Source organism: Macaca nemestrina, chromosome 2 (genome assembly GCF_043159975.1).
Source record: "Macaca nemestrina isolate mMacNem1 chromosome 2, mMacNem.hap1, whole genome shotgun sequence".
Classification (NCBI taxonomy): Eukaryota; Metazoa; Chordata; class Mammalia; order Primates; family Cercopithecidae; genus Macaca; species Macaca nemestrina.
Window position 1 is genome coordinate 154,332,816 of NC_092126.1, and position 24,332 is coordinate 154,357,147.

A 24,332-nucleotide genomic window follows, 5' to 3' on the forward strand; every position below is an offset into this window, starting at 1 on the left:
GCTTGAGGACCAGCTCCAGGCCCCTGCTGAACTGCCCCTGCAGCTGCAGCACTCCCCCCTCTTCAAACGCAGGCCGAAGCTCAAGGCACCTCCATCCCCAAGCCTAGGATCTGGCCTTGGAACTAAGCCTCTGCCCCCATAGCCCACAGAGCCCTCCAGCCCTGAGAAGAGCCCACCCTCCTCAGCCACAGACCAAAGAGGCGGCGGCCCCAATCCCTGATCTGTCCTCTCCTGACGCATGAGATTATTTTATTAAAAAACTCAAAGAAAAAAAATAGGACAGGCACCTAGAGGAACTGGAGTCTGCTCAAGGGCAGCCTGTGGCAGGCTCCCACACCTTAGGGGCAGCTCCTAGGCACTGCCCAGCTGGGCACTGCAGGCTGTGTTACCAGGGGGTCCCCGAAAAGAATCTGGAAATACTTTGTACCCTCTCACACCTTTGCAAATTCACATTTACAACATTAAAGTGGAAGCAAAGGATGTGCTTTCCTGGATATCATAAATATTGAGTTTTTATTCACTTATTTTAAATTTTTCTTTAACTTTTCTTATTTATTTATTCATTTTAGAGACAAGGTCTCACTCTGCCTCCCAGGCTGGAGTGCAACGGCGCCATCACAGCTCACTTGCAGCCTCGAACCTGCAGCCCACCCTTGAACTGGGCTCAAGCCATCCAAGTAGCTGGGACAACAGGGTGTTCCATCATGGCCAGCTAATTTCTTCTTTGTTGGTAGAGATGGGATTTTGCTATGTGGCCCAGGCTGGTCTTAAACTCAAATGATCCTCCTGCCTTGGCTTACTCCTCTCAAAGTGCTTACAGGTGTGAGCCACTGCACTAGGCCAACATTGACATTGTTAAATGAGCTGTTTCATCACTTGTATAATGCATCCAGCAGCTTCTAAAGACCATAGTTGCTGGATGCCCACCACTACCCATATAAAAGTACATGAACAAGCTCTTCTTTTTTTTTTTTTTTTTTTGAGACGGAGTTTCGCTCTTGTTGCCCAGTGCAATGGAGCGATCTGGTTCACTGCAACCTCCGCCTCCCAGGTTCAAGTGATTCTCCTGCCTCAGCCTCCCAGTAGCTGGGATTACAGGCACACACCACCACGCCCCAGCTAATTTTTTGTATTGTTAGTAGAGATGGGGTTTCACCATGTTACCCAGGCTGGTCTCGAACTCCTGACCTCAGGTGATCCACCCTCCTTGGCCTCCCAAAGTGCTAGGATTACAGGCATGAGCCACCGTGCCTGGCCTTTTTTAAAATGAATTTTTTACATCAGTTAGAAACTCGTATTCAATTCCACTGCCCCCACAAACTTTGAGCCTACAGTAATGTATTCTCATGCCTGAAAGTCTCTTATTGGTCACACCATCCTACTTCTCCATAGTAGAAACTACGCGTGTAAACTGAAATGGAAAAACACACATTTTCTGTGACTACAATCACTAAATGTTTCAAAGAAATTGCCAAGCATGGCAGCTTGCCCCTGTAGTCCCGGTGACATGAGAGGATAGTTTGAGGCCGGGGGTTTGAGGCTGCAGCGAGCCATTACTGCACCACTGCACTCCAGCCTGGGTGACAGTGAGACCCCATCTCTTTTTTTTTTTTTTTTTTTGAGACGGAGTCTCGCTCTGTCGCCCAGGCTGGAGTGCAGTGGCGCAATCTCGGCTCACTGCAAGCTCCGCCTCCCGGGTTCACGCCATTCTCCTGCCTCAGCCTCCCGAGTAGCTGGGACTACAGGCGCCCACAACCGCGCCCGGCTAATTTTTTGTATTTTTAGTAGAGACGGGGTTTCACCGTGGTCTCGATCTCCTGACCTTGTGATCCGCCCGCCTCGGCCTCCCAAAGTGGAGACCCCATCTCTTAAAAAAAAATTCTGGTAAGTTATCATTACAAATAATATTAGCATACAATTAATCAAAACATAAATTTTTTACAATTATTTTTGAGACAAGGTCTCGCTCTGTTGCCCTGGCTGGAGTGCAATGGCACTATCACAGCTCACTGCATCCTTGACCTCCCAGGCTCAAGTGATCCTCCTGCCTCAGCCTCTCCAGTAGCTGGGACTTCAGACATGTGCCACCATGCCTGGCTAATTTTCTGTAGAGATGGGGTTTCACCATGTTGCTGAGATTGGTCTCTACTCCTGAGTTCAATTGATCCTCCTGCCTTGGCCTTCTGAAGTGCTGGGATTACAGAAGTGACCCACTGCACCCGGCCTACAAATGTTGATAGATATTTATTAAACAAAGTAAAATGCTATTAGCAATGCATTTCTTATACATTGATTGTTGCGCTACCGCCCAAACCCCATTTAGTGCACCAGTGGATAAACAGTCTTTATTTCTGTGATGAGTCAATGATCAGCATCGTCTCTTTCAATTTCTCATTTTTATAGGGGTAAGCACTGAGAAGTCTTGTCACATAAATAAGCAAAGGGAAAGGAGGGAGTACTGGAGCAATGCAACACAATTATTCTAACTTCCTTTGAATTTTCTGCCCAAAATCCACAGTAAGCCATCATCCAGAATTATTTTTGTTGCAGCTGGGTAATGGGTAAGTAAAGGTTCATTGTAGAGGTCTCTACTTTTGCCTGTGTTTACATTTTCCATAGTAAAAGTTAAAGAAATTATTTTAACCTCTATTAGTTGACAAGTTGGTTGGACTATCCCCCAATTTTACTGCAAATATAAAATGAAAACCACCTGACTGTCAGAAGGGTTTATCTCGTCTCCAGAGCCCTTCAAGCTCCTCTTCCTCTCCAGATCTAAAGCACTTCTTCTAACTGGCCTTTTGTCTGTCTCAGGATGGGAGGTGTGTTCCCCAAAGCTGCCTTCTCAAGGAGTTGGTGCCTTTTGGAGAGTCTTGGATGCCCCATTCGAAGACTGTGGTGGGTAAATCAGGAGGTACCCCTTTGCCAAGGGCCTGGGGAAATGGGCCAGGCCAGGGAGGATGGAAGAATGGCTCCAGCTCAGAATGCAAGTGCATCCTCCGCGGCTCCAGCTCCTCCATGTGCCCTGCCCAGATCCTGGCACTTCTCACTGGAGAGGACCCCGTTACGAAGAATGGGGCTAGAGCCCTTTGCACCCATCTTTTTCAAATTACTTCAGCCAAAGTAAGCTTAGTGAATAAGTTGCAATTAAAATAAAGGTGAACAAGCCTGGTGTGATGGCATGCATAGTCCCAGCTACTCCAGAGACTGAGGGGAGAGGATCCCTTGAGCCTAAAATTTCAAGGCTGCAGTGAGCCACTGCACTCCAGCCTGGATGACAGAGCAAGCCCCTGTCTCAAAACAAACAAACAAAATAAAATAAAATAATAAAATGAAAAAGGTGAACAACTAAATGTGATCCTGGCGTGGCTCCTGGATGGGGATAGGAAGGGGATGTGCTATAAAAGACTTCGTTACGACATTTGGTGATATTTGAGTAAGGTTTTGCAGATTAAATTATTGTCTTATGGTTAAGTCACTTGATCTTGAAAACCGATGAGATTGTGCAACAGAATGTCCTTTGTTCTTGGGAAATACACATGGGAGGACTTAGGGTTCAAGGGCCGTGGCGCCTGCAACTTACTTGCGGGCGCCGGGAAGGGGGGTAGCTTGAATATGCAAGGGCTGGGGAGCAGAATGTGAAAGCTTGGTGAATCTGCATTAATAAGGGGCGCAGTTCTCGGAACTATTCTCACGGCTTTTCTGTAACTTTAAAATTATTTCAAAACAAAACGTAAACCTGGTCTCTGTCACCGCTTTGTGGTTGCTTCGAGGAGCGCACCCTCTGTGTCCAAGACCTGTGTTAAACTCCCTGCCTGGTGTCGCGGCTCCCAATGTCGCCAGGCGTTCCTGCCTACGCCGGTTTGATTGCCCTTCAAGCTTAGGCCTCTCTGCCTCTGCGAACCGCTGCAGGCCCATTTCTTGCACAACCAAAATGAAGTCATACTAATCTTGGTTTGATAGGAGCCAGAATTTCAGAGCCTCCAACCCTGATGCCTTCTACAACCCGGGAAACTGAGGCCTGGAGACGGAAGTGACCGAGTACGACTACATCCAAAGCCTTCCCGACTTCCATTTTTCTCAGTAGGCAGGTGGTCCAAGCCCCACCGTTTCATTCTTGGATTTGAGTCTCAACTCCAGCCATTCCCCACAAGTCTGGGTTCCCACTCTCACGCCCCTCCAGCCACTGGCCTCAAAACCAACCACCGAGCACATCCACGCGGCCCTCACCGACCGCCCAAGCGACGCCCGCCCTCCTTCCCTCCCTCCTTTGCCTCCCCATCTGTGCAACTGAACATTCATTCATTGCCGCGGACTCCAGGCTGCAGAGCCCTCTTCCCCTCTCTGGACGGGGCCCTGAGGACAGGACCTGGCTATCCGGCTTCCCGGTGTGTCCCCAGTGCCTGGCCCAGAGCGGCCAATTTGGCGAGGGTAGGAATCTCTGTCCCTGTTTTCTTTAGTCCCCAGCTTTGCTCCCAGGTGACCATCCGCGAGGGAGCGTCCCCTCCTTGGCATCTGAGGCTTCTGAGACGCTCAAGGGCCCAAGGGGGTGAATGGAACGTGGGCGACTAATTTTGGCCCTGCCCTCTGGGGGCATCGTGCTGCTCAAGTGACGTCCGGCCAGGGAACGGGGTGCTGGGTCCGCAGTCACCGCAACTTCTGGGCGTGCTCGAGCAGCGAGGGCCCGGGGGGCTCGGGGAGCTGGGGGTGTACCCGCAGCCGGGGAAGCAGAGGCACAGGACCTGGGCCCAGGGGAGCGGGCCTCGGAGCCCGTGTTCCCTCCAAGCGAGTCGGGACGCGCACCGGTTGCTGGACCTCCGCCCCGTGCCCCCCGTCCCTGCCCCCTAGGCCGGCTGGGAGCTGCCCAGGGGCTCAGAGGTCGCACCTCTGGCCGCTGGAGGACTGGGCGGAGCCGGAACGGAAGCGCGGACAATGGGCCCTCCGGGGCCGCTTCCGGCCTCTCTCTGCGGGGCGGGAGCACGGGAGAGCCTGGAGCCTGGGGCCTGGCCTGGGCGGGGTTCAGACGCCCTCCCTGGATCTCCGCCGCATCACCCCAGCCCGGGCCCCTCCCACTCCTGCCGGCCTGAAGGCCAGGGACCCGCTCCGCCCCAGCTCTGTCCCCAGTTTAAGAGCCTGGCACAGGCTGGCGAGTGTGGAACTGGGTTGTTTTTAAAAACTTTTATTCATTGAGTTTTAATTTACATCGGGAGAAGTGGCTAGATCTCAAATGTGAAGTCTGGTCAGCTTTGCACGTTTATACCCTGTAAATGCTCTGAACAAGACATGGAACATTCCCAGCTCCCTGAAAATTCCCTGGTAGCCCTGCCCAATCAGTCCCTGCCCCCAGCCCCAGCCCTGGCAACTACCCATCTGTGTCCCGTCCTGTGGCCTGGCCTTTTCCAACAGCATGTACACGGGATCCTGCATCGTGGAGCCTTTCCAGCCTGGCTTGAAGATGCATCCTTGTGTCGGGGTGTCAAGAGGCTGTTCCTTTTCATTCCATTATATGGAGGCCTCCATGTGTTTACCTCTTCACCAGCGGAGGGACACTTGGCTTGTTTCCAGTTTGCAGCAATTATCAATGAAGCTGTGACAAACATCCGAACAGGTTTTTATGGACCTGTGTTTTAATTTTATTCCAATATCTAGACGTGGGATTGCCAGGTTGCACGTGTCTACATTTGACTTTTTTTTTTTGAGACGGAGTCCTGCTCTGTCGCCAAGGCTGGAGTGCAGTGGCGCGATCTCGGCTCACTGCAAGCTCCGCCTCCCGGGTTCACGCCATTCTCCTGCCCCAGCCTCCCGAGTAGCTGGAACTACAGGCGCCCGCCACCACGCCCGGCTAATTTTTTCGTATTTTTAGTAGAGACGGTGTTTCACCGTGTTAGCCAGGCTGGTCTCGATCTCCTGACCTCGTGATCTGCCCGCCTCCCAAAGTGCTGGGATTACAGGCGTGAGCCACCACGCCCAGCCACATCTGACTTTTTTTGAGGAAACTAGCAAATGGTTTTTCAGAGCGGCTGCACCATTTCACTTTTCACCCCTGCTCTCATCGCTCCACATCCTCATCCACACTTGGTGGTGTCAGTGTTTTCTATCTCAGACTTTCAAGTGGGAGTGGGCCTGTCTCAGGAGAGGGTTGACTGAGCAAACAGCGAATGCCCAGGGAACTCCCACCCAGCGCCTCCCAGTGGTGTCCTGCCCTTCCCTCATCCTGCTCCCAGATGGAGGTGCAGGCAGCAGTCCCAGCCCCAGCTGCAGCCCACATGAGTCCCCAGGTGAGTGCCCCACCCCATGAGTCCCAGGACTGAGTAGGCATGCACCTTCCTATGCTCAAGTCCTCCTCAGACACTGGAGCAGGGAGGCACTGGCAGAGTCCCCAGGTCCAAAGTGACGGGCTGGGGGGTTTCTGCCTGGTCCTACCTGCTTAGCCATCTGGCCTCACTCCCAAACAAGGAGCCTCTGGAGGAATCACTGGAAGACAGATGGGGAAGAGGGAGGTGAACACAGCTACTGCGTGGTAAGCCAAGGGGATGGGTGGCTGCAGCCTGTGCCCCCGGCAGGTAGGCAGGCCTCATGGTTGGACCAACCACATCCACCAGCCCCCTGGAGGCCCTGCTCTGCCTCTGAGACCCTGTGACCCTGTGTTTTGGTGGGGCAGCGGTACCAAGGTGAGCCTGCCTGCCTTCAACAAACCTTTACTGTGCACCTACTGTGTGCTGGGCCCTGCTGTGGCCCCGGAGACACATCCCCTGTCCTGGTGAAGGTCCATCCAGTGAGAGAGATGGATACTAGCCCTGATTGGCACTTTGGTCAGGGAGGGCCTCTTTGGAGGGGGATATTTGAGCAGAGACCTGAGGGATAAGAAGGCAGCAGCCCTGGGGAGATGTGGAAAGGGCACAGACAGGCAGAGGGCACAGCAAAAGCACCGTCCTGGACCAAGCTCAGTGAGGAGGCCAGTGCTGCTGGAGTGGAGAGCAAAGGGAAGCCTCGATGGTGGCGCTGCCAGGGGTCCCAGCTACTCAGGGAGCTGAGGCAGGAGGATGGCTTGAGCCTAGGGGGTCGAGGCTGCAGTGAGCTGAGATCACAACACTGCACTCCAGCCTGGGTGACAGAGTCAGACCCTGTCTCAAAAATAAAAAAAAAAAAGTGGAGCAGAGGATTCAGACATGCAGGAAGTGGGGGAAGATCATGTGAGGACACAGGCAGAACGCACCATCTGCAAGCCAAGGAGAGAGGCTGCAGCAGAAACCAACCCTGCAGACTCCTTGGTCTTGGACTTGGCCTTGCAGCCTCCAGAACAGCAGGAGAGGTCACGGTCACAGGGCGGGGGGACAGCGTGCTTGCTAGGCTGCTGTAACAAGAGACCACAGACGAGATCGCTCAACAACAGAAACGTATTTCCTCTCAGTTCTGGAGGGTGCAAGTGGTACAGCCACAGCTCACTGCAGCCTCGACCTCCTGGGCTCAAGCCGTCTTCCCATCTCAGTCCTCTAAGTAGCTGAGACTACAGCCAGCAGCCTCCATGCCCAGCTAACTTTTTGTAGAGATGGGGTCTCACTGTGTTGCCTAGGCTGGTCTCGAACTCCTGGGTTCAAGCCATCCTCCTGCATCAGCCTCCCAAAGTGCTAGGATCACAGGCATAAGCCACTGCACCTGGCCCTAATTTCCTCATTTTAACTTGATGAACTCTTTAAAGGCTGTCTCCAGGTACAGTCTCATCCTGAGGTATTGCGAGTTTCAACATTTGAATTTGTCAGGGGCATACAGTTTGGACTCAGACAGAAGGAAGAGGAGGCCAGAACGATTGGGGTTGGGGCCTGAGCCCTGGCTGAGTGAAGGATGCTGGAGGAGAGTACCACATCTCCTTCCTCAGCCACTGAGTGCCTACTGTGTGCAGCCCAGCCTCTGGGGGTGAGGAAGGCAAGGCTGGAGGTGAGAACCTGGCTGAGAGAGCTGACTTGGGCCTCCTGCTCCTCCGGCCTTTCCTCCTTCCTCCTTCCTCCTTCCTCGCGGTGGGGGAGCCTGACCCCCTTGGACAAACATCTTGCGTCTGTTTCCGCCTCGCCAGCCCGGAGCCCCAGCCCAGCCTGAACAAACACTAGGGACTCGTGCTTCCGGCCTTGGCTCTGGGAAAAGCCCAACCAGGAGCTACTGAGGTCAACCCTGGAGGGAAGTGGAAGGGGGAGGCACCCAGTCCCTACATAGGGGTCAGCCGGGCCTGGCCTGGGGGCCCCTTGCTGCTTTTGGAGCCACCAGCACAGTGCTGGGGCTCCAGTGTGCCCCATCTGTAAAATGGGCCTAATTACACCCTCCGGAAGACTGTGGGGCAGTGGAAAGCCCTACCTGAGCCTGGCACAAGGATGGGTGACGTGGCCCACGGGACTGTGAGGGGCTTTGTGGAGTAAGGTTATTTGAGGTCCTATAGGGACCCCAAGGCACCTTAGTGCTGGAAGGAGCCAGACTACTTCTTCTTTCCTGTGGCCGTCCTATTCTCCTTCCCCTTCTCCCTCCCGTTTCACAGTTCACATAGTGCCGTCGACAGAGCCAGCAGGCTAGGTGACGCCATTTCGGGCGCAGTGCTGGGTGGTGGCAGGCCCTCGCATCATACCGAGTCTTCTTCATGGATACTGATCTCAGATGGGGATGTGTCAGGTCCCAAGCCCAGGCCCAGGGGAGCCAGCACTGAGCAAGGACAGGAGGAAGGTGGGGCGTCAATGGGGGCCACCGTGGGCATGGCTGGCTCCAGGGCGTGTGTTTAGCACACAGATGCCTTCATCCCCGCCCAGCCTGAGCAGGAGCCGGAAGCTTCTTTCTAGGAAAGGCTGAGGTTGTGGGGCTCACATGTTCCATGATCTTCACCTCCAGTCCTGCCCCACCATTCTAGAGCCTCCTGGTCTCCCGGTCAGAGATTAGGAACCTGGCTGGGGTGGAGGTGGGAGTGGACATGTCCAGCAAGGGGACATATGTGTGAGGCTGACGGTGAGGAGTGAACTCCCTGTCCCTGGAATTGTGAGCAGACATAGCTGCATGTGTGTGGCGGGGGAAGGGGTGGCCCTGCCTGTGTTTCCTCTTCATTGACTGCCCCTAGAGCCCTGTGCACTGTGACATGAGCCCAGCAAGCTAGTGGGCTCTGGGGCCAGAAAATCCCAGGTCCAGATCCCAGCTCTGCTGTGTGACTGAGGAGTTCTGAGTAGTCGAGCTGTTTGATGCCTGTGAAGGGGTGACACCTGCCTCCGGGCCTGGCAGGGAAGTAACTGAAATTATTAGGGAAGCGCGGTCAGCACTGCTGTCCCACCCCAGCCGCAGCAGCGACTGCTCAGCACCTGCTGAGCTAGGAGGTGGGAGCACGCAGGGATTTGGCGGGAACACGCAGGGATTGCCCACTCCACCACCCAGGGAAAGCAGGCCTGCTTTCTCCACCACCCACGGGGGTCCGGGCCTGTGTCCACCATTCAGTCCCCCTCCTTGAAAGCCTTGCCAGATAAAACCTCCCCAGCTGGGGTTTGGTTTTTGTTTTTGTTTTTCAGGCAGGATCTGGGAGTGAAGACAATGAAATTAATGTTATTTTTTTTTCCTTCCAAGCAGTTTCTCCTCATTGAGAGCTGTGGGGCTGGATTCCGCCTCGCCTTCCAGTCTGCAGAGGAGCCCGCAGGAGAGGATGGGTGTGGGTGGGGGAGGTCAGGGAGGGCAGGGATGGGAAGGGGAGGGGTCAGGCAAGGCAGGGCCAGCAGTAGCAAAAGACTGATGTGCTGTGCTCCTTCCTGCCTCTGGGTCTTTGCACGTGCTGTTTCCTCCTCTCCCCGCCTGAACTCTTGCCTCTATTGGCAGCTCCGGTGCCTCTTTGAAATTAGGCATCACCTCCTCCAGGAAGCCCTCTCAGACCTCCCCACACCGAGGCTAAACTGCTGGCAGCCTCTTCTTGCTCTCATGAAGCTGCACTCCTTCTAACCCCTGCGCACTGGGCATTCTGGCTTATGGCCCCCTCCTCTGCTGAGCCAGCACCCAGCACCAGGCTGAAAGATGGCCCCTAGTGGACAGCTGAGCCGAGCATGGAAAGGGACACTAGTGTGAGGACCCCTCCACGGTCCTCACTGCCTGCTCAGGAGTCTCCGTCTGGGGGTGGGGAGGTGCAGATGGGGAGAAAGCAGAGGGGAGAGTTAAACTTACACAGGAGGGCCAGGGGGTGGGGGACAGTGGCACAGAGGGAATGTGGATGGGACAGCACACAGGGCTGGACTTGGATGATTCTGGCTGTGTGGCCTTGGGCAGTGAGTTTGCTTGTCAGCCTCAATTTCCTTCTCTGTTACATGGGGATAACAGCACCTCCTGGCAAAACCGACCTGGCCATTCTCGGCGTGAGCCCTGGCGGGCCTTTGCTTAGCAAAGGCAGGAACTGGGGTTGGTGCTGGGCTGGTGGGGTCTTGTGCCTGGGAGGGTCCAGGGCACAGGAGCACAAGCAGACCCACAGATTGCATCGATCATCCCCCACCATTCAACTCCTGGTGCTAAAAATAGCACCACCCCCCCACTCTTGCCTTCTCCCAGCATCCTCCCCGTGGGGCCTGGGATCACACAAATGGAAGTGAATTATGGGCAGTGGGGATTCAGGCCTGCTGTAAATCACACATGGCTGCAGCTTCTAAGAGCCTTTTCTGGGGCTCCTCACTTAACCTCTCAGCCCCTCCCCAATCACACTGGGCCTAGCATTGGGTGGGCACGAGGAGGTCCCAAGGGTCAGGGCTCCGTCCTGGGCTTCCCATGCCCAAGCCCCATGTGTGGCCTTGAGGTCTGGTGAGGAGACTGGAGCTGGAGTGGGTGAGAGGAGGCAGGCGGAGGCAGGCGGAGGCAGCTCGTGCTTCTGTCTGGATGGGGATAAGCACCTTGCACTGTGGAGGGTAACTCGCAGATGGGGACACTAACCAGGGTATTCCCTCCCCTGCCTTCCCCACCCCATCCTGCAGCGTGTGCTGACACTAAGACCAGTGTCCATCAGATAGTGGCCAACGTTTCCCGGGGTCACAGCTGTACCTCCCTGTAAAAATCCAGGTCCCCCAACCCATCGCTTTCCCCCCTGCTTTTCGTTTTGGAGACAGGGTCCCATTCTGTCACCTAGGTTGGAGTGCAGTGGTGCGATCATAGCTCATTGAACCATGGAACTTCTGGGCTCAAGCAATCCTCCCACCTCAGCCTCCTGAGTAGCTGGGACCACAGGCATGTGCCACCTCGTTCTGCCCCCATGTTTTTAACAGAAATAATACATATTCTTTGAGGAAAAGTTAGAAAATTCAGACACAAAAAAAGAAAAACTTCAAAACCTGCTGGGTGCAGTGGCTCACGCCTATAATCCCAGCACCTTGGGAGGCCAAGGATGGAGGATCACTTGAGGCCAGGAGTTTAAGACCAGCCTGGACAACATCGCAAGACCTCCATCTCTAAACAAAAATTTTATTTATTTATTTATTTTTTTTGAGACAGAGTCCTTTGTCGCCCAGGCTGGAGTGCAGTGGCACCATCTCGGCTCACGGCAAGCTCCGCCTCCTGGGTTCACGCCATTCTCCTGCCTCAGCCTCCGAGTAGCTGGGATTACAGGCACGCACCACCACGCCCGGCTAATTTTTTGTATTTTTTTTTAGTAGAGATGGGGTTTCACCGTGTTAGCCAGGATGGTCTCGATCTCCTGACCTCGTGATCTGCCCGCCTCGGCCTCCCAAAGTGCTGGGATTACAGGACAAAAATTTTAAAAATTTAAAAAACAAACTCCACCCCCAACCCCTGCCACCCTACCCTAGAGGTCATAACCCAACAATGCTCCTGCGGGTTTGTCCTGTGTGGTTCTGCCTCTCCTTGGCCCCATGTCCTGGGGCTGCCCACCCTCGGTGGCCAGGCCTCAGGGTGCCCATCTAGTTGCACAGCCCATCCAAGCCCAGATCCTTTTGAGGCAGAGGTTTCTCAGCTCTGGCACCAAAAGGGAAGTGAGAATGGAGAGGCAGCAGTAGGGGTGACATGGGTCCGGCTGAGGATGTGAGAGTGCCCCTGAGCTGGGCTGCCTGTGGCTGGCCTGTGCTGCCTCTTTTCTGGGATGCAGGCTCCCAGGGTGCTGCTCCCCTGCTGCCCAGCCAATACTTTCCTTGGGGTCCTCGGAGCCCCGGGTTGTGATGCAGGGAAGAAGAGGGAGAGACTCTTCTGGTCTGAGAAGAGTCTGACCAGAGACTCCCCTGAGCCCCCTGCCCAGGCAGCCCCTGGCTTTGACTCCGTCTGCCCAGCCAAGCCTCTTGAGTGAGGATGGGGAAATTGAGGCCCGGGGGGAAAGGGGAACCTGGCTGGCCCTGTTTTCAGGTAGAGACTGAGCCAGGACTAGAACCTTGGCCTGGCGGGTCTGTGCCGCCTCCCCTGAGCCTGCTCCAGACTTGGTGGTGGCTGCCTCTGGAGCAGTTTTGGAGTCCCCTGGGCCTCCTGTACCCCCTGAGGCTTAGAAGCCAGAGAGATCTCCATGACCACACAGAGCTGGGTTCAAGGCCTCTCTTTGGCCTTCTGGAAAACGGGGCCAGTGAGAGCCTCTGCTCATGTGCTCATGTGGAGAGTGAATGAGATCACAGCAGGCCCAGCCTGTGCAGTGGCCCAGGACAGGTGTCCATTGGGTTGGAGGGTTTGGGCTGGAGGCTGTTCCTGGTGGGCCCCAGGTGTGACGGGACAATGGGCTTGGTGGCCGCATCTGTGCTGACGTCATCGGCTTCCGCAGGGGCCCACAGGGCTGCCTGTTTTGCTGGGGAGAGGGTCTTCCCTCCCATCCTCTTCCTCTACGCCTCCTTCCTGCTAGGCTGGGTGGTGGTCTGGCCTTCTGTGCAGGCCTCATCCGTCTCGCCCATGGTGCCGGCGGCCACCTGCCCCTGCTCTGACTCACTTCCTGCTTCTGGGAGCTGGAAATCGCCTCCCCTGGATGGTGGGACGGGCTGGGGGCTCTACCCCCACCCTGTGCTCACAGGTGGAGGCGTATCCGCCTGCAGTGTCCGGCCCCCGGGTCCCAGTGGTGGACAGGACAGAGGAGGACCCTGCCCTGTGCCATCTGCAGATATTAATCAAATGACACAGCTGCTGTGCAGAGCACACAAGGATAGCTGAGCCACCTGGGCAGGCGGGGTGCAGCCCTCAGCCAGAGGACCCTTGAGCTGAGCCAGATGCATGGGGTGTTCATGGGCGGGGGGAAAGGACAGGGGGTCGCAGGTGAGGGGGACAGTAATGACGAAGGCCTGGTGGGAGGCAGTGGGAGTGCAGGTATGACCGGAGTGGGTGGGGCCGCCACAGAGATGGGGATCTGGGCAAAGGGACCTGGCTTTACCCTGAGGGCATTTGCAGGACTTGAAGTTGGAGAAAAACAACACAACCAGATTTGCAGTTTGAAATGTCCCACAGGAAAAGTGATTTGAGGAGAGGAAGGGAGGAGGGCAGCAGAGAGAGGAAGTGGGAGGGGAGGTTCAGGCGGGAGGTGATGGCTTAGACTGGTACAGTAGTCTTGGGGCTAAAAGGGACAAACTGACTAGGGGACTCAGGGACTTCTGGGCCTTTAGTACTCAGAGTTGAAGTAGGTGTGATTGGGAAGCGACCTCTGGACAAGTGGGAGGAAGGGACGGGGTGTCCAGGTGCCTCCCGGGTTCTGCCTTGGGCAGCCTGGTGGCGTGGTAGGCTGGGGACATGCAGGGCGGGACTGTGGGGGAATCTCAGCCTTGGTTTAGGACACTTACTTGCATTTGAGCTTCTGGCCCTGCCACTGCCACTGCCCCCCATTCACATTTTGGGGGACACACATTGGGGTGGGCGGCAGGTCACAGGTGACAGAACACCATCTACAACTTACAAGGGATCAAGGAAGACACTGACACCGGCTCAGAAGGCCCCAGGAGCCGCCACCCCCGAGGCCGCAGGACTTGTTGGTGAAAGGATGGCCTCCTCTGCCTGACCACCCTCATGGTTGTCTCACCCGCCCTCCCTGGGGTCTCCTGCCTCCACCTCTCCCCCCTACAGTGTCTTCCACCATGTGCCAGGGCAACAGCTCCCAGCCCAGCACACTCCTTGGCCCCCATCTCACTGAGGGTGACTGTCAGAGTCCTCACAGTGGCCTCAGGAAGCATTAGCTGCATTGACTCCAGAAGTATGTCTCCACCTCAGACCTCGAAGTCTTGACTCTGCCATGCACTGGGGGCTGTGCCAGGGATGACTGGGCTCCTGTGAGCCGCCAAGGTGCAGCCTTACCCCAGACTTGCAGATGGGAAAAAGGCTCTGTCCAAGGTCCCACCATGTGGAGGGGGCAAGGCTGGATTTGAACCCAGATCCTTTTGGCTCCACAGCCTCCTATGCTGCATGGGGACCCCAAAGTGCCTCCTCCTCCCCACCTGGGGCTGTGAGCTGGTACAATGGAGGTGAGGCTGGCATGACTGTCCTGTACATCTCATCCCAGCTAAGTCACATCCTCCCTGGAAAACCTGTATTTTAGAGACAGAAACCCTTCTCGGGCCAGGGTGTGGGTGGTCACCTTCTCTGACAGGTGGGTGAGTGGCAGGTGGGGATACCGCAGGCGGCCAGGGGAGAAGGTCAAAGCTGCCTCCCCGTTGGCTGCCCTGAAGGCTACACGGGAGTGGGCACCAGCCCAGAAGATGTTGGGAGGACGTTCATTCATCTCCTCTCTCATTTGTTCCTTCATGCATTCACTCACCCGCGTGAGCCTGCTTAGAGTTTAACCTTCTGCCTAGTGATGGGGGAACACAGGTATGTTCCCAAAGGACCTAGCTCTTCAGATGCCTCCTGGTTGGCAGAGGAGCCAGAGCAACAGAGATAGTGTCACCTGGTGTGGGTGCTTGGATGGTAGAAGTCTAGGGAACTGTGGGGGGAGAGGAGGAGGAAGCCTAACCCAGCCTGCGAGAGCTGAGAGGGCTGCCTGGGAGAGGAGTGGCCAGAGCCAAGGCTTGGAGACACCAGGAGACTTATCCAGGGGGAGAAGGCAGGAGGGAAGTTCAGGGGCCCCTTGGGACTGAATTCCACACTGACTAGGGGACTCAGGGACTTCTGGGCCTTCAGGACTCAGAGTCTAAGTAGGAGTGGGGAAGTCACAGGGGAAGCCACAGGGGAAAGAGGGTGGCTCATCCCGAGATACCACTTACAGCTGTGAGTCTTGTAAGGCTGTTCTTGAGTAAGGAGGGATGATGTCACCCAAAAGTCCCAAAAGAACCGGTCCCAAGTTCCTCCACCGAGAGGACTCTGGCCAGGGAAATCCAGAGTGAGTATTACTCACAGATTGGGCTGCCCTAGCTTAAGGGCAGATCCCCTCAAGGCCAGAAGCTGGACCACTCAAGGTCGGAGGCTAGATCACGTCAGATCAGATACTGGATCATCCAGGGCCACCCAAGGTCAGGCTGAAGCCTCAAAGCGGAGATCAGGCTCTTGGAGGTTGACCATAAAAATGGGCGTTTCATGAAGAAGCCCTCCTTCAGCCACAGGGCAGCAGGACCAGTCAGTGGCCTTGACAGAAAAGGTCCCGATAGCCTCCAAGGCCCGAACCCCCAGGGTGAACCACAGACCCTGGGCCCCGGCAGGCATTGGCTCCCAGCCACAGCCCTCATGCAAGTCCACTCCCATCAGCCTGTTGCCCATGCAGACCTTGGCTTGTACAGTCACCTCCACCACATACCAGGAATTCCCATCTGTGTGCATGTGACCCCAATGTGCACCCCATGCACAGGAACACACATTACACCTCTCTTCACATGCACGCCTCCCCCATCTTTGCACAGATCAACCCCTCATGCCCACACGCACACACACAATGGGGTACCCCTGGGACAGGGGCTCTCACAGGCTGTGTAAGAAGCTCACTACAGGGCGGGCCCCCTAATGCCTCTGTCTTGGTGGCTGGGAGCTGGGCCAGTGTGCTGCAGCCCCTGCCCTTCCTGGACAGCTCTGGGAAGGCTCTTACCCCTTCAGAGCCATCAGCCTGGAGTGGCAGCTCGCACTTCTGTGAGTGTGCACAGGTGGGCACAATCCCCGTGGTGGGCTGCAGAGGGGAACCCGCACCCAGTGACTGTGGAGCCCCTGTGTCCAGAGGCTGGGCTGGTGGTTGAGACCCCCTCAAAGTTAATACCCCCAAGAACAAGCCCTGGATCCTCCACCAGCCTGCTGCTGGCCTCCCAACCTCCTCTGCTCTGCCCACACGGGCCTCTGTCCCCCAGGACTCCCTGCTGAGGCGCACCTCCAGGGCTCTGCCCTTGCTGTGCCTGCCTGGAAGGCTCTCTTCACCCTCCTGACTCTGCTGCATCATGCAGATCTCAGCCCCAGGGGCCTGAAGAAGATGGGCTGGAGTCCCCTTGGGAGAAACTTTTCCAGAACCATCTGTATGGCTCCTTTGTAAGATGGGTGGCCCTTTGTGGTTATGTAACTATTTGAGTTATTTGGTTAAAGATTATTTGCCCCCTGGGGTAGGGCTGAAGACAAGGACCATGCTTGTGGGTTCACTATGATATCCCAGCACCTGGCACATAGTAGGTGCTTAGTTAAGGGTTCTTTCTGAAGGAAGGAGGAAAGGAAGGAAGAAGGGAGGGAGGGAGGGAGGGAGGGAGGGAGGAATGACGCTTAGTGTTCTATTCTGCCCAGGGTTTTGCTTGTGTGTCATGAGATGAGGGGCAGGACCCTCAGAACTCCACCAGGAATCAGGTGTGAGAGGTCACCTTGAGGGCTAGTGGGTGTCCCAGGTGAGGCAGGTGGTGCAGGAGGGCTGATGTGGCCTACTTTTATGAGGGGCTGTCAGTAGGGCCAAAGGACAGTGGGGACAGGGAGGTCGCTTTGGCAGTTTCTGCCTGGCACTGCCCAGGGAGGGGGTCTCCAGCAGCCAACATGACCATCCTGCCTGCTGGGGGAGCATGTCCTGGGGTGGTGCTGGCAGCCGTCTGCCCAGCCCAACATTTGTTAGTAGTGACCGTGTGTCCCACCCTGGAAGCGCTCCCAGTGCGCTGGGAAAGACATGTGCGCTCACACTGGGTGATATGCAGTTTGATGGGAGGAGCTCTAAGTGGGTGGAGGAACTCCTAACACTGCTTTGCCGCTCAAGGAAGTCTTCTCAGAAGGGCCATTTGGACTAGGTCTTGAGGGATGCCTAGGAGTTCACTAGGAAAGACTTTCCAGAGGAGGTGAAATTGTGTTGGGTCTTGAGGGATGCAAAGTTCACTCAGAAAACAAGAGAGGAAACACCTTTTCTGGACACTGGGTTCTCTTTAGGGGTTCATGTAGGCCATCAGGCCAGTAAGACCACAGTATTCCGGGGCCCTGCTCTCCCATGCCAGCCTCTCGTGTACGTCCTATGTGTGACCGTATGGGTGAGGCCCCTCCACTGCCCCATCCTAGAGTGGTTAGGATTATACCAGCGGGGAGTGTGCTTGGCACACAGCAAGTGCTTGGTCTGAGTGGGCTCTCAGAATCGTGCAGCTGGTCCAAGGTGGGGCCATGTCTAGAGCCTGCTGCTTGCATACTCGTGACAGGCACTCACCCCGCTGCAGGCAGCCCTTCCTTCTCCAGACCCAGCAGCAGTTTCAGAAGATGAGTGGGGCCTTGTCAGTCCTCACTGAATTGCCTGGAACCAAGTGGTGAGGTTGGGGCCGCCGGAACGGAGAGGCCTGGTCGGGAAGCAGGCTCACCTGGATTTTAGCCCACACCTGCCCGGCCTCCCTGAGGCTTCCAGGGATGACTTCATTCCCATCCAGGTCTCCCAGGAAGCATCAAAGGTGAGAAAACAGTTCTCAGACGTTTACTGGGGCATAAAGGGGGCCAGGAAGCCTTACAGGGTGGAAACAGGTCTGAAGTGGGGTGTGTGTGTCAGCCCAAGACTTAAGAGAACCCCTTGGGGCCCACTGGCACTGGGGCCTGGGGCCATAGAGACTCAAGTTCATTAAGAACAAGGACTCAGGTTGAGTGCGGTGGCTCACACCTGTAATCCCAGCACTTTGGGAGGCTGAGGCAGGCAGATCACGAGGTCAGGAGTTCGAAACCAGCCTGACCAACATGGCGAAACTCTGTCTCTACTAAAAATACAAAAATTAGCCAGACGTGGTGGTGGGACCCTGTAATCCCAGCTACTTGGGAGGCTGAGGCAGGAGAATCGCTTGCACGCGGGAGGTAGAGGTTGCAGTGAGCCGAGATCGCACCACTGCACTCCAGCCTGGACAACAGAGCAAGACTCCATCTCAAAAAAAAAAAAAAAAAAGAATCTGGAATCCAGGTTCTACGACGTACTAGCTGGTGACCTCAGGCAAGTCACCTCACCTCCTGCCTCAGTTTCCCTACCTGTACATCGGTATGTTCACAGTAGCGTTATTGTAAGGTTTAAATACATTGATATGTGCAAGGGGTTTAGAACTGGGCCTAGCCCATAGAAGGGCAGTAGAAGTGTCCATTGTTTTGGTACCTGCTATGAAGTATAAGCTCATGCACTTGCTCTGCCGGGGTGGGGGTCAGGGGGCACTGAGGAGGCTGAGGTACCTGGGGGAGCACCCACTCAGTGACAGACTCCAGGAAGCCACTGAGGAAAGACCCAGCCCCCGCTGTCAGTAAAGACCAAACTTGATTAGCCAACTCCGTTAGATGCCAGAGGCCTCATCCCATTTTGCAGAAGAGGAAACTGAGGTCCAGAGGAGGGTGCAGGTCTGGAGGGGGCAGGAAGGGTCTTGATGTGAAGCCCTGATGGGGGGCGGGGGCAGAAGAGCTGCCCTGAGTGCATATGATAAAACATGAGCCAGGCCTGCTCCCTCCATCCCGAGGGCAGGGCAGGGAGGCACTGGGAAGTCAGAGCTGGGGGACGGTGGGAGCGGCAACGCCTCCCCACATCAATAATTGGAAGAAGAAAATGTCACTGACTATTTGCCATGAGTCAGGTGGTGGCTGAATGTCCCACAGGGGTGACCTCATTTCATCCCCACAGCCTGCAGAGGCAGTGGCTGTTATGCCCATTACACAGGTGGGGGAATGGAGGCCTGGAGCGGGGAAGAGATTCACCTGTCACACAGGCAGCACGAGGCTGGGATCTGAACCCAGATCCAGGGCCACAGGATGACGACTCCACAGCCTCGACTGGGGTCCCACCTGCCTCTCACTGGGCCCCACCCCTGGAGAACAGGGGTGAACACTGAGAACAGACCTCAGTGAAAATCCCAGTTCCAACTTTAGCGGCTCAGTGGCCCCAGGCAAGTCGCTTCCTCTGGGGCCTCAGTCCCCTCCTCTGTAGGCGGGCCTCACAGTGAAGACGGCCTCATGTTGGATTCTCAGTGACATTGTACACAGCCATAAGCCTGCCCTGCATGCTCCTGCTGGCCTGGCTGTCTGATTCGCCCCTGTGTATTCCCTCAGCCCTCCTGCCTCGGGGTGTGGTCACTGTTGTGTCCCTAAGGCAAACGGTAGGTGCTCACTCAGCATCCACTGGATTGGTCATGGTCAGACACCGGTTCAAATCCAGGACCAGGGCCTCATCTCCTGAGCCTCGATTTATGCACCTATCAAATGGGGTCAGCAATACAGCTGTTTAATGGCTTTTGTAAGGACTGGCTGGCAAATGTTTAGCACACAGAAGGTGCTTAACCCACACAACGCCCAGTCCTCATCAGCCCTGGGCTTTCCCTGCTCCCTGTGGCGCCTGTCACTGGGGATGTGGTCATGAAGCACCTACTGTCTGTGCAGGGAGTGCCCGCCTCCCAGCCCACTCAGGCGGCTGTCGCCTGGAGATGGCAGCCAGGGAATGTGGGTGGGGGCCCCCGCGGCGACCCTGCCCCTCTGTGGCTTCTGCTGGACAGAGGCCTCAGTGTGGAGCTGCCCGGGTCCTTTCACGGGCCCAGACCCATGACTGGACGTCTGAGAATGCCGCCCATTATCCAACTCACAGAGCACAAAGGGGCCACGTGGGGGCTCGGCAGGCCAGGCACCCCCAGTGAGCACACGCGGCTCTGGGTCCCCACCCCGGCCCATGAGTCCCTTGAGCACAGAGGGCAAGGACCTGCCCAGAGTCGGGAGAGGGCGTCGTTCACACACAGGAATGAGAACCATTTCCTCCAGCCCCACAGGGACGCGGAGATAAGGGGAACCACCCTGGGGGCTGGGCTTGAGGGCCAGGGCAGCCCACCGCTCTTGGGCCCAGAAACCAGACCTGGAAGGTCGCCTCCTCCAGAAGAGGCAGAGAGGGAACACTCCAGGGGTCAGAAGGGGTCCCTAGAACGTGAAGGGTGGCAAAGCCTCGAGGTTTCCCCAGTGGCATCCACAGTGGAGAAGCCACAGCACTGCTGTCTGGAATCACGGTCAAGATGGGTATTGTCTCCTGCCACTGCCACCACTGGAGGGTCAGCCCTCCCCTCCCATGTCACACCAGTGGCGCACGATGGCAAAGACAGGAGATGCAGTGTGGAGAGGCAGCGGGGCAGGGCTCACTTTGCCACCTGTTTGCTGTGTGACCTCGGGCAGGCCTCTAGGCCTCTCTGAGCCTTCGTGTCCATGCTCAGGAGAAGAGGGGAAGGAATGATCACACAGGCCCTCGAGACCCTTGGGCGGGTGATTAAAGGAGGTGATCTCCCTGATAATCATCATCTGGGTGGAGGGAGCCCTCCCGAGGGGTTCAGAGGACGGGCTGGAGAAGCCCACATGGGAGCCGAGGGGAGGAGCCCCAGGCTCTAGGGCGGGAAGTCAGCAGACTTCACACTTCATGATGACACGCGTGTGCCCCAGCCTCACAGCGGCCCACCAAGGCGGGTCATGCTCCTCTTTCCAGATATGGAAACTGAGGCCCAAGAAGCAGTGGCGCCACCGTGGTCATGCAGGTGGTTAGAGTCAGGCCTCTCAGTTCCAAGCAAGGGGCGCAGGGATGCAGCAGCTGAGAGCAGGGCCTGGACAGCTGGAGGCTGTGCAGCTGCAGGCCAGTAGCACACCACTCTGACCTTCAGTGTCCCCATCTGCAAAAGGGGGTTGATAAGACCCCCCCACCAGGGTTGCTCCCACCCGGAAATGAGATGGGTCCAGCCACCGAGAAGCAGTAGTGATGGCTCCTGGCACCACCTAGGCCCATGGCTGGGGGTGCTGAGCCGTCCCTAGGACTCTTGTTTCCAACACCTTCCTGTGGATGAGGCGGTGCTCTGGAGCATTTAACCTTGCCGGAGCATTTCCTGCAAGGAAACATTCTCAAAGGCCAGGCCCCAGGGACGGGAGGGCAGGAGCCCCCTCCTCCCAGCGCAGCCCTGGCCCCACTGTTATTTTTTCCAATTGAAGAAGAAAAACATTTCCTCCGTCTCCTCACAGCTCTGCCCTGAGCAGTCAGAGGCGAGAATGGACAGGACAGGGTGGGAAACCCACCCAGTAGGGTAGAAGGCCCAGGCCCGCCTTCTCCGAGCCAGCCTAGCCGCTGACCACCATGCCCCAGGCAAGACTGCCCTGACTCAGCCACCAGGTCCTCGTCCTCAAAGGCACTGCTGGACATTTCCCAAATTTCAGGCATTTTGGTGGCATATGGATTATCACCTATTTCACATTTGTCTTCAACTCACTTTTAAAGGACTTCAATCAATGCATTTATCAAGGAAGCTTTACATCATTATTGTACGTGGAAAACCAGTAACACTTGCCAAAACCAGAAAGTAACAGCAAATACAAAGAAAACGAAGTGCTATCAGTGCATCCTAGCACGCTGATGTCAACAGTCCTGAGTTTGAGAACTTCTATTAAAAAGGGACAGTGACAAATGTTACAGTCATTAAAGACACATTAGTCTCAAACCAAGACCTTTTCCTTGATATAATCAGACTTGAACAAAAGCTGAAAAAGGCCCAAATTGCAGTGTGAATAACCAACTAGGGTTGGCTATTCTGAGTCAGTTCATTCCAAGTTCATTATTGCTGGGTCCTACCTAATCCCCACTCCTAAGTACCCTTCATCTCCCCTTGGTTCCCTCCAAAATCCTCTCTGGAAGAACACCTCACTGCCTTTTAGTAAGGCCAGGGAAGGTGTGGTTTGTTCCTTCCTTTATTCATTCATTCAGCCAGTAGTTGTCAGCACCTCCTCTGCCCAGCCAGGGGTGTAGGGGCTGCTACCATGAGCCATCCTGGCCTGATGGTGCTCCCAGTTAATGGATACAAGGGAGAAATAATAAGATGTGGAGGCAGATCTGGGTTTGAATCCTTACCCTGCTAATGCCCCTCAGTTTCCCCATCTGTGAAATGGGTTTGCTGACCCCAGCCTACTCAGCTGGCTGCAAGGATGGTGTAAGATCTGGTAGGGCAGTGCTGGGCACAGTACTCACTCTCACTGTCTGGTGGCTCTGCTAGCCACACTGGGGCTCAGGACAGGAGGTGGAGCCCTGGTCTTCTGTTGCAATGCCCCCCACCCCCACTCCCAGCTCTAACATGGGCCTCAGGGGTCATGGTTCACTGCCACAAGGTGGGGAGAAACTGGTGTTTGCTAAGAGCCTGTGTTGTGCTTGACACCTGTTGTGTTATATTCTCCGTCTCATGCCCTCCCAGGGTCAGGTGTTGTGCTAGATTGTCCTCATTTTATAGTTGAGGAAACTGAGGCTCAGAGAGGGCGGTTGCCTTGCACAAGACCACACAGCACATCTCACCTCCAGTTGATGCGAGGATCCTCAGATCCGAATACCCCTCACCTAGGCAGCTCCTAAACCCCACTGCTCAGCTTGGCAGGGAGCTTGTGTCCCAAGTGCCCAGGATCATCGCCACACGCTGGTCTAAGACCACACTGAGCATTATCCTCGGGGCTCAGTGGGGGGAGCTGCAGGATGCAGCAAGATGAGCCAGATGAGCGGGAGACAGGAAGGAAGAGAGGAGGGGCTGGAGAGGGAGCGGGGGTGAGGGATAGGGAAGGAGACAGAGAGAGAGGCAGAGATAGAGACACACAGAGAGACAGATGAGTGGAAAGGGAAGGGGGCAAGACACTGAGAGAAGGAGAGACAAAGAGAGTGAACGGGAGGAGCAAGACAGAGAGGAACAGAGATGGGTGGGGGCAGGAGAGAAAGAGATAAGACAGAGAGACCAGCGGATGGACCGGGGTGGGGGCACTGAGGATGCATGCGAGGGGGGAAGAGGGGCGTGGAGGCAGGCCCCATGCACCCCCCTGGGCTCTGCAGTTGGCTCCCGTGGATGGCACGATGTGCGCCTTCTCCATCCAGAGAGGGAGACAGGGACACAGTCCCATGGGCAGTCCCCTGAGTGGCTCTTGGTGGGTGGATGGGCCTGGGAGGGGGCCTCCAATTTCCTGCAGCTCAACACTCCCGGCCATCAAAGCAGTGGCCAGACCGGGGCTGAGGAGTCTGGAACAACGCGGGCAGGATGGCAGGAAGGCGAGGGTGTTGAGGGAAGTTGGGGGCGGCTGCAGGCCCAGCCTTTCCTGCCTGCCCCATGGTACACAGACACTCCTGCCCTTCCTTCCTGGTTGGGTGGGAAAGAGGAAAATGAGGCCCCGCTACTCTCAGAGTGAGGCCCACCGGACACCCTGTGGCAGCTGGGGGTCTGATAGGAGGCCCCGTTCTGAGAGGCCGGAGTTGAAGGGCTTTTGCTTTCAAACACTGCTCCTCATGAGCTGAGCATCTTGGGCCAGTCCCTTCCCCTCAGCCTTGGTTTCCATATCTGGAAGACGGGTTACCAATAGCGACAGCCTCAGGGTATCTGTGAGGAAAAAGAGAGCCCGTACATGGCAAGTGCTTGGCACAGCGTCTGGCACGGGCTAGTCCTGTGTGAGCACCCCAGTGAAGCAGCCGCGGCGCAAGGTCCTGACAGGGCTGTGACCTCGGAACCAGGCTGCCTGCCCCTAACGCCAGTGCCCACCTGCTGCTTCTGAGATCAAGAACCCTGCCCAGTGCCGGCTTGTGTGGGACTAATCTTCCACTAAGCCTGGGAGGATGTTAGGGAAAGTGCCTGGCGGGGGTGCCAGGGGTGGGGGTGCGGCTGGGTCTCCACACGAGGCAACTGTGGGCTCCAGGACCAAGGCCTTGCTCTGGCTATCTGTTGTGGGCCGCTGGCCGGAACTATTTCCCCTCTCCATGTTTTCCTCATTTATATGTCTGACCCCTGAGCACTGGTCCCTCTGGCCCTGCCACTTGTAAATCCCTTTCATGCGGCTGGGGTTTGGGGGACAGATTATGGGGCCTGGGGGCCCGACTGGCTGGCCCCGGGGGTGCGAAGGCCTGGACAGTGCCTGAGAAAGGTGGTGGAGGGAGGCTGAGTGTGGAGGGGCGACACAGGGTTCGGGAAGGCAGAGGGAGAAGGAATGGGGAGCTCAGAGGGACCGGGAGAGGGACGGAGCGTCCGAGAGGG